The following is a 10,922-nucleotide window of genomic DNA, read 5'->3' as shown; positions in this document are numbered from 1 at the left end:
TGCTTTTGTTGAAAAAAAGTGGTTAAACCTCCATAACTTTCACAAATGTAATCCAATCACTCCGAAACTTTCCTGGATGACTCCGTAGAGTCTAATGGGCGTGATTCATGTCCGCCACCCCGACTTGACCCGAGGTGGGCCCGTTACCCCCGGCGCCCCTCCTATGGTTTTGTTTGTCTCACTTCGGTGCGACAAGTCTAGGGACTTATGGCTATTGTCCCGACTACTAAACGGGAGATATTTTATCTATCCTGAGACGGATTTTAATTATTATTGAACCAACTGCGCGGACAGAAACCCTGATATGTGCTGTATGGCTTTAGCCAATGTACTCTTGTCCGGAGTTCGCAGGTAACTCCTGGTTATTATGCTGTTTACTATACGATAGGTGTTATGACCACCTTCATGAGCGTTATAAAATGTTTTTGACATCTAAAACGTTTTGAAAACCTTACCCTGATAATTTGGATAAACTACTTATCTTCTGTATTTTCTGATATACGATTTTGGCATACCTGAATCTTGTGTGATGCATGATCCTGGCACGTGTGATTTATGTTTGGGAAGTAGTGATTTGGTATCATGTATGGTTGTTTTCTGTTTCACCGAGTCCCGGGCCAGTTATGTGAATATGCGCATATGTAATATTGGCCGCTGGACCCTCGACCGCGGTGTGTCCGACATTGACAGCTGGACCCTTGACCGCGTCATGCCGGACGTGTGGCATTGACTGCTGGACCCTTGACCGCGTCTGCCGCACTTGTGATTGTGCCTGACATAGACCGCTGGACCCTTGACCGCGGTATGTCAAATGTGTGATTGTGACCGCTGGACCCTCGACCGCGGTATGTGTGATTATAACCGCTGGACCCTTGGCCGCGGTACGTGTGATAGTGACCGCTGGGTACTTGGCCGCGGTATGCGTGGTAGCGACCGCTGGACCTATGGCCGCGGAAATTGTGCGTTGATTCTTTTATATGTGTGAAACAAAAATGTTTTTCAAAAGAAAGTAAAGCATTTTGACATTCTAACTGCCGTATTTGCCTGCTGGAACCTCTTGGGTATGACTTGTGCACTAGAGGCGACCCTGTGGCGACCTGGTTATTCGTGCACACCCCAGTGCACTGTCCATTGTGCACCTCACTAAAGGGCCGAAACCTGAGGTAAATGTATACTACCTGTGCTTGTGTAAGTTTATGATTCTGCATGCATGGTTCTGCCTGTTACATTTCTGGACAGCGGATTCGGAGAATGATTCTGTTGGTTATGCTTCTGCATGATTGAGCCGGACTATGCTTCAGTCGGCTATAGTTCTACACCCCTAGTTTCGGTTGCGGGTATGTCAGTCGCACTCTGTGCCCCGATCCGCACGATGATCCTGCCAGTTAGGCTTTGTACCTCTGTTTCATATCACAATTCAGACGGCTACACCCCGTGCTTATGATATATATCGTGGTCCTGGCCACACACTCTGTATTTCCATTTCGGACTCGGATCCGATACTACCTATTCTATTTCTATACTTCTGGCACGGTTTTGCTTATATTGTTATATTTCCGCTTTACATACTCGGTACATTTCCGTACTGACCCCCTGTTCTTCGGGGGCTGCGTTTCATGCCGCGCAGGTACTCCCAGTTGAGTTGAGGACAGATGGAAGATGTTCCAGTGCAGATGGCAAGCTCCATTTGTTCCCGGAGTGCTGCCGAGTCAGATTCTGTATGTTATGCTTTTGGGATCTTACTAGAGACTTTGCAGACAGTGTCGTGGGTATTGGTTGTCGATCTGTGTACGTAATGAATTTTGTATGATCACAAATTTGTTCGGCTTGAAAGCCACGAGAAAGAATATTTCTGAAAGAAAAGTTTTGCTATGTACTTTATTATTTGTTTTAAAGAAAAAAAAAAGAGTTGACGTGATTTTATGTGCAGCGAGAGTCTGAGGGTTCGCTCGGCCATAAGTAAGGGTCGTGTGCCCATCACACCCCAGCGAGGTCGGGGTGTGACAGAGTGGTATCAGAGCAGGTCTGTCCTAGGGGTTGTCTGCAAAGTCGTGTCTGGTAGAGTCCTGTTTATGGTGTGTTGCGCGCCACATCTATAAACAAGAGACTACGGGGCATCTAGGGATTGTTGATCTTCTTTGAATCCTGGATCGTGCGATAGAGCCAGCTGTAGGAAAGGAATTTCCTTTTTACTAACCCTTGATTTCAGCTGAAGAACGGTATCGACAGAAGAAAGTGGCCGATGATATTGGAAGCTACACTGTACACAGGTAAGCAACGGTGCGAAAGGGGCATGTTGGATAAGGTAAGAATATTGAGATATGATTGAAAAATAAGGTTGAAGAATGAAAGATAAGGTAGGTAGGAAAGTAAACAGGAAAGTGTAACAGGTGCAGTTTGAATTGGACATGTGAGGTAAGTCTCGACATCTTTATACTTTTACTTGAAATTGTTAGGCCTGTGTGGCTATGATACGATATGATATATACGTATATATGTTGGCCCTGTGAGGCATTGTTGGTATTTCCTGCGTGCAGGTTTTGGGATAGTAAGAAGTACAGAAGAACCTCTACCCAAATTTTCCCAGAAATATAAAAAGGGTAAGAATTCAATAACAATAGTGCGGTTGCAATATTTTGGATACGTCAAAGAAAGGTGTAAGGTGGTTTAAGGCAAAACTACAGAGACATCATTAGTACGGAGAGCAAAAGCCATAATTGGGCCCCGATACTATTGGAAGGTATGAAGGAAGAATGTTAAGTAAAGCATAAAGACTAGTGAGACAACGCTAAGATATTTTCTGGGCTGATTTGAGTACCTACACATACTCGTGTAAAGCTTGCAATAAGATGCATGATAGGAGAACTAAGAGCAAATCTGAGTAAAGAGGCAATAGAAGAGTTGAGTCAAAAATAGAGAAACGACACGAGATAATATGCTTAAAGTGTTATAAGTGGGATTAAGGGAAATTGCAAAATGACTTAAGTGAGATGGTCAGAACGAGCTAGTTACAAGAAGACAGTGAATTTAAAGAGGACGATCAAGAAGAACTCGACTTAAGCTTCAAGTGTAGATGGACATGGTAAGTTGCAGTCGATTACAGAGGTAGCTAAATAGTTTCTACTATATTTGGAAGATCAATATTAACAGATGTCAGGTGGAGAATGGAATTAGGCTAAGTAAAGAAAGGCACAGCATGATAGATGAGTTCAAGTTACAAATGATTCGTTATAACATCACCAGAAGCAGTATACTTATGTAGGACTAATTTGACATTCGGGGACGAATGTTCCTAAGGGGGGAAGGATGTTATACCCCATAAGAGTCCGTGCTATTTTAATTAAGACAAGAAGGAATGAGTTAAGAAAGTTCAAGGAAAGTTAATCGAGTTAGTAAGAATATCGTTATATATATATGGTTGCCTTAAGTATCCCGAGGTGACATCGTAACCTAAAGGATTTGAAATCGCGTTATGAGCGTATATGAGTATGTATATATATGTATAAGAGGTTACATGAGGGTCGGAAGAGGATTAGAAGTTAAACGAAGCTGAACGAAATGAATCCAAACAACTTCAGAAAATATCTCGGACCAGATTTTTAGCCCATATTGTTGGAGGCATATCTCCTAGTATATGAGGAGTTTTAAGGTGTTTCAAAATTCTAAAATGAATTTCATCGAGTATAGTTTCTAACGCAACAAACCGCTCGTCAAAACGATATCTGGATAAGCAGATATGGACGATACAAGTTGGGCTGGCGGGGCAGAAAATTGTGACCCGATCCAAACATTCACCTTTCGGCCCATGAGGCCCATTAACGTCAAGTATATAAGGAAAAATTATTTGAGGGATTTTCATTTAACATAAAATCTTCCAAGAACATTAGAGAGAGAGAGAGAGAAAACTTCAAGGCTAAGAAGGTCATTTTGATCAAAATCCGAGCCCCGAATCCCGAAGCTCATGAAGAGAAAAGCATTGTACGTTGAGTTGCCTTCAATTTGAGCTAAATATTGGTCTTGGGGAATGAAATTTTCGTGTTTGAGCTGCTTCTAAGGTATTTATAAGATTCATTTTATGTTATTAAAGTGTTTATTTAGAGTTTTAACGAATTAGAACGGAGAAAACAACATTATAAACTCGTTTGTTGTTTTGTTGAGATTTATGGATTAGGGGCTGCTTTAATTGAAATTGATGGACTGATTTGAATTAATATTTTGGTTGTTGTAATCATAGATTATGTGATGAGAATGAAGGAATTTGAAGGTTAGAGTTGGAGTTAAAAATTGTTGTGGGTTGTTGTAAGGATTATAGAGATAATAATGTGGTTTAGTTGCATATGAATAGATGATGTGGTGTCGTGTGGCTGCTGTTGTATTTCTCAGAAATTTGCTGAAAAGATTGCATGGAATAAGGTATAAGAAGTGCATACGGGCTGCTTGGTGTATTGCAATTGTTCGTTAGAATTTCGGGCATCGTTATGTTATAGTTGGGGGCTGTTTTGATATGTTGTTGTTCTTGTTGAAATAAAAGAATTGAAGATATGGTTGTGTCCATATGTTATTGTTGGTATTTCTGTGTCAACAGGAGAGCAATTGGAAATTCGGATAGGCGAGTTTATAGGGGAAATGCTGCCGAAATTTCGGTAGGCAATTATGTGATTAAGCTTAGATTCTTGAAAAGCTTGAAATTGACAATTGGTAAACATGACCATTTGTAGATTCTGGACGAAATTGGAATTGAAGCCAAGCGAGCATAAGGCGCAATCGAGGTATGTAAAGCCTTCCCCTTTGTTCTTTGGCATGTCCTAGGTGTGCTAGGTGGAGATTTTAGCCTCGGGGGCAATTCTGCTCATCGGAAACCGAGATTGATTTCTTGGTACTATTCATTCAATTCAATTGAACTTCAAAAGGTGCTTTTGCTGAAACAAAGTGGTTAAACCTCCATAACTTTCACAAATGTAATCCAATCACTCCGAAACTTTCCTGGATGACTCCGTAGAGTCTAATGGGCGTGATTCATGTCCGCCACCCCGACTTGACCCGAGGTGGGCCCGTTACCCCCGGCGCCCCTCCTATGGTTTTGTTTGTCTCACTTCGGTGCGACAAGTCTAGGGACTTATGGCTATTATCCCGACTACTAAACGGGAGATATTTTATCTATCCTGAGACGGATTTTAATTATTATTGAACCAACTGCGCGGACAGAAACCCTGATATGTGCTGTATGGCTTTAGCCAATGTACTCTTGTCCGGAGTTCGCAGGTAACTCCTGGTTATTATGCTGTTTACTATACGATAGGTGTTATGACCTCCTTCATGAGCGTTATAAAATGTTTTTGACATCTAAAACGTTTTGAAAACCTTACCCTGATAATTTGGATAAACTACTTATCTTCTGTATTTTCTGATATACGATTTTGGCATACCTGAATCTTGTGTGATGCATGATCCTGGCACGTGTGATTTATGTTTGGGAAGTATTGATTTGGTATCATGTATGGTTGTTTTCTGTTTCACCGAGTCCCGGGCCAGTTATGTGAATATGCGCATATGTAATATTGGCCGCTGGACCCTCGACTGCGGCGTGTCCGACATTGACAGCTGGACCCTTGACCGCGTCATGCCGGACGTGTGGCATTGACTGCTGGACCCTTGACCGCGTCTGCCGCACTTGTGATTGTGCCTGACATAGACCGCTGGACCCTTGACCGCGGTATGTCAAATGTGTGATTGTGACCGCTGGACCGTCGACCGCGGTATGTGTGATTATAACCGCTGGACCCTTGGCCGCGGTACGTGTGATAGTGACCACTGGGTACTTGGCCGCGGTATGCGTGGTAGCGACCGCTGGACTTATGGCCGCGGAAATTGTGCGTTGATTCTTTTATATGTGTGAAACAAAAATGTTATTCAAAAGAAAGTAAAGCATTTTGACATTCTAACTGCCGTATTTGCCTACTGGAACCTCTTGGGTATGACTTGTGCACTAGAGGCGACCCTGTGGCGACCTGGTTATTCGTGCACACCCCAGTGCACTGTCCATTGTGCACCTCACTAAAGGGCCGAAACCTGAGGTAAATGTATACTACCTGTGCTTGTGTAAGTTTATGATTCTGCATGCATGGTTCTGCCTGTTACATTTCTGGACAGCGGATTCGGAGAATGATTCTGTTGGTGTTGCTTCTGCATGATTGAGCCGGACTATGCTTCAGTCGGCTATAGTTCTACACCCCTAGTTTCGGTTGCGAGTATGTCAGTCGCACTCTGTGCCCCGATCCGCACGATGATCCTGCCAGTTAGGCTTTGTACCTCTGTTTCATATCACAATTCAGACGGCTACACCCCGTGCTTATGATATATATCGTGGTCCTGGCCACACACTCTGTATTTCCGTTTCGGACTCGGATCCGATACTACCTATTCTATTTCTATACTTCTGGCACGGTTTTGCTTATATTGTTATATTTCCGTTTTACATACTCGGTACATTTCCGTACTGACCCCCTGTTCTTCGGGGGCTGCGTTTCATGCCGTGCAGGTACTCCCAGTTGAGTTGAGGACAGATGGAAGATGTTCCAGTGCAGATGGCAAGCTCCATTTGTTCCCGGAGTGCTGCCGAGTCAGATTCTGTATGTTATGCTTTTGGGATCTTACTAGAGACTTTGCAGACAGTGTCGTGGGTATTGGTTGTCGGTCTGTGTACGTAATGAATTTTGTATGATCACAAATTTGTTCGGCTTGAAAGCCACGAGAAAGAATATTTCTGAAAGAAAAGTTTTGCTATGTACTTTATTATTTGTTTTAAAGAAAAAAAAAAGAGTTGACGTGATTTTATGTGCAGCGAGATTCTGAGGGTTCGCTCGGCCCTAAGTAAGGGTCGTGTGCCCATCACACCCCAGCGAGGTCGGGGTGTGACAAAACTCACACTGAAGCATGGTGATTTACGATCACGGTTTACGGGCCGTAAACCACTTTACGGTCCGTATTTTGGGTCGTATTTAACCATTTGATCAATTGGCAGAAAGTTGATGTTTTAGAAGCCAAAATACGACATGGAGGTTTATGGACCGTATACCACTTTACGGTCCATATTTCACTTTACGACCAACTGGCCAGAATGCAAGCCTGTAACTTTTCACATTTCCAAAACCTATAATTAGTCATTGTGCAGCATAACCTATCTCTTATCGCAATTGCCTTTGGAATCTTATTTAGGGTCATCAAATGTCATTTCTTACTCATGGAAACATCATACACTCGTGTTCATCACTAGGTCATTCACTTGCGTACCAACGGAAGATTTTCCAAGGTGTAACACAACCCTAGGACAGAATTGCTCTGATACCAAGTTTATCATGCCCCAAATCTGGACTGGCGTGACCGGCACTCGATGCCAACCTAGGCCCGAGCAAACCACTCTAAACCTGAAACTTTAGGAGTAACCCCCAACTTAAACCAATAAGGCCTACCTACACACAAACAATACCAATATGACGGCGAGGCTAAAATCTGGATATATATATATATATATATATATATATATATATATATATATATATATATATATATATATATATATATATACTGACTATCTCGTCTGAACTGGGCACACACACCCAAATTATAAATACACAACTGAGCAAGCCGTTAAGGGTGCCATGTATGTTGTACAACAAAAGTAGAGCCGACAAGGCTACATAACATCCCTAAAAACGTACAACTGTCCACAGACCTCTAGGAAACATGAGCTGTAGAAAGGACAGGACATGGCCCTGTCATACACATACATGTCAAAATAGCATACCACAAAGGGACTGCAGTTCCGGACTAAGTGGAGCGCACTTACTGTGGCTGAGTGGAAGGCCTACTGAGCTGGATAATCTATCCGACTACTTGAACCTATGGGCATGAACGCAACACCCCCAGACAAAGGGACGTCAGTACGAATAATGTACTGAATATGTAAGGCAAGATAACAACTGAAATGAAATAACAAGCTCTACTCTAGATATTTCAAGAAAGCATCTGGAGGTACTCTACTTGGGTTGCCTTTCATCTGAGGCAAGATAACATAACTCTATAGATATAACTCCGTGACCCGATGGTCAGGCATAGATAACTCCACGGCTCATAGGCCAGGTATAATCAACTCCATGACCCGTAGGTAAGGTATGTGCAACTCCATGACCTGTAGGCCAGGCATTCTGTCTCACTAACCAAGTGGCCAGGCTAAATAAAATGTAGCTATATGTATATCATGCATGTGCTGAAAAATACCGACTTTGTAACATATCTCTTCTGTCTCTCTATGAACTCCAGGACATAGGAAAGGGATATGGCCCCTTAGAAAGAATAACAGAACCCTCAGAAGTCAGGCAACAATATGACAAGCTCTACTTAGACAAATATCTAGTCACATTGTTCATTATGCTCTTACCATATATGAAATCATGCAAAGAAAAAAAGGAACAACCTTAATACGCCTGAAGCTTACTTCCCGACTTTCTAAATTACTTCTTGTCTCGCAATCTATGCAAGATCAGTCGTAGTCTCGTAATCTACATATAAAACCTTTCATACTATTGTTAGACTTATCATCATACGCTTGTCTTAAGCCTTCAATTTAAATCCTTTTAGAATCTGCCAAAATTCAGGCAGCATCTCCCCTATTTATATCCCTAACCCGAAATCACAAAACCAACAACCAACAACAACAACAACAACAACAACATCAACGACATCATCATCAATACCAATATACTTCATAAAACATCCCACATGATGTTTATCCGGTTTCTCAACCAACTAATCCATTATACGATGATTTAATTACTCTATCCTCGTAAGTAAACCTAAATCAATGTCAATAAGGAGAGATGCATACCTTGTCTTACTAGAACAACAATATCGTCAATATTTACTTTGAATCCAAGCAACAATCCACCGTAAAACGATACTATGATCACAACTACACATTACCCGAGCCTCAATTTAATACTCCACCACTTGAAACCACTCACAAACCCTCAATTTAATGATACATATATGTCCCTCTATGTTTCCTGAGCACTCTACAATATTTTGGGGAATAAATGAGGGTTTTGACCCTTATATAGGGTGTTTAGGTCGGTTTCCACCGACTCAGAAATTGCCCTTCACGTTCGCAGCCTTGGGTCGCATTCACGAAGGGTTATTCAGTCCTTCTCTTCACGTTCGCAGCCCTTAGGTCATGTTCGCGAAGGGTTAATCCTTGCTCTGGCGTCCTAACTTGTAACGTCCAAAAATCTCTACTCCGATGTGATATCGACGAGCGGTTTATTGCGTTGCAAACTACACTTCATGAACTTCAATTTTGGATTTTTCTTTACTTTAGAACTCCTCGTTTACTAAAAGATATACTTGATCCAAGTTGGACCAAAATTGTCCCCCATCTTTTCTCCAAAGTTCCAACAAACTTAATTTCCTTAATCCACTTGCCCTCAAATCCTTCCCTAGCTTGTTATATGAACTTAAACCCTCATAATCATAAGGTAGGCGCATATAATATCATATATCCTAGAAGGTACTCTAGTATCCACAATTACACAGCTAGCACCTAATAAATCTCAATTTAGAAAACTACGAGGTGTAATATTTATTGTTTGTGAATAATATCCCGGATCTGATGCTTGAGATTAATGCACTCTTCGGTGTCGTGACCCACTTCTCTTAAGTGGTAGATGCAATGTTGGTCGGCCTGATAAAATCTGTTTCCCGGACTCGTGGGTTTTGGGGCAATTGTTTGGATCATACTGACTGCACCTTAGTCTTTCAAATAGTTGCATTCGGGTTTCAATCATAGGAGTGAATATTTGGGTGGGCTTCTTCTCGAAGTTGGGATGAGGTAAGTTGTATGCATTAGGTGGTGGTTTTTTATTTTTTTATTTTTTTGTAAGTAAGTATGGCGGGTTGATAACTTTTTTGTGGATTCTACTAAGTGGGGGCTAGTGCTTGGTAACTCGGTTGTGGAGTCTAACAGACCGAATAAGGTGCTTGGTAATCTGATTGCGGAGTATAAAACATTAGGGAAGGTTCTTGGTAATTTTGCTGTGTGTAGGAAAAGGGGGTCGGACCATATTAAGCTGGGAGATAGTATTGGTGGATGGCGATTGGTAAGTCCTGACAGGGGAATGAGACTCTGCTTGCTTTCTCATCTTGGGAATAGGGGTAAATGGGACATTGGCTACGCTTTCTTCCTTTTGGTGAACCCGATAGTGTTGTGGTGAACAAATTTTTTCTACGTCTGTAATGCGGCCTTCTCAATTTAAAGCTGTCTTCTATGGCTTCTCCCATTTTAACTAGTTCAGCAAATGGCCGACCCGCCACGGCCAACATCCTTTCATAGTAATTCGGTTCATGTACCAATATGCAGACAGAGACTAGTTCGTCGTCACTCATGGGCGACTATACTCTAGCAGCTTCGTCTCTCTACCTACTCGAATACTCAAAATCTCAGTGGAGTTCTTTTTAACCTTTTCAAAATAGTAATGGTCTGGTACCATTTCAATGTTGAATGAGAATATTTCCATGAATGATTTCGCCATGTCCTCCATCTGATCCACTGGCATAAGTCTTGCGTCACCTTTCCAAAGTTCCCGCTATTAAGCTTCAACTGGATAGCCTCATGATCGAGGCTTTGTTCTTTCTTACTATAATGAGTTGGTCACAATAGGTTCGTAAATGAGCCTTCAAATTCCTAGAGCCATTGAAAGTGTCAAACTTTTGTATCTTAAGGCCCTCGAGTAGATCTGATATCATCCAAGAAAGCTTAATTCGGGTGAAGACTAAGAAATATCAAGATGCTTTAATGGGCTTCAATTGGCTATGAAAACATGTCTTGTAACGGAAGAATAGCTCCATCCCATCATTTGGCCAAATCTTAC

The sequence above is a fragment of the Lycium barbarum genome, chromosome 12 (assembly GCF_019175385.1).
Source record: "Lycium barbarum isolate Lr01 chromosome 12, ASM1917538v2, whole genome shotgun sequence".
In the NCBI taxonomy this organism is placed as follows: Eukaryota; Viridiplantae; Streptophyta; class Magnoliopsida; order Solanales; family Solanaceae; genus Lycium; species Lycium barbarum.
Note: the sequence above shows the minus strand (reverse complement) of the source record.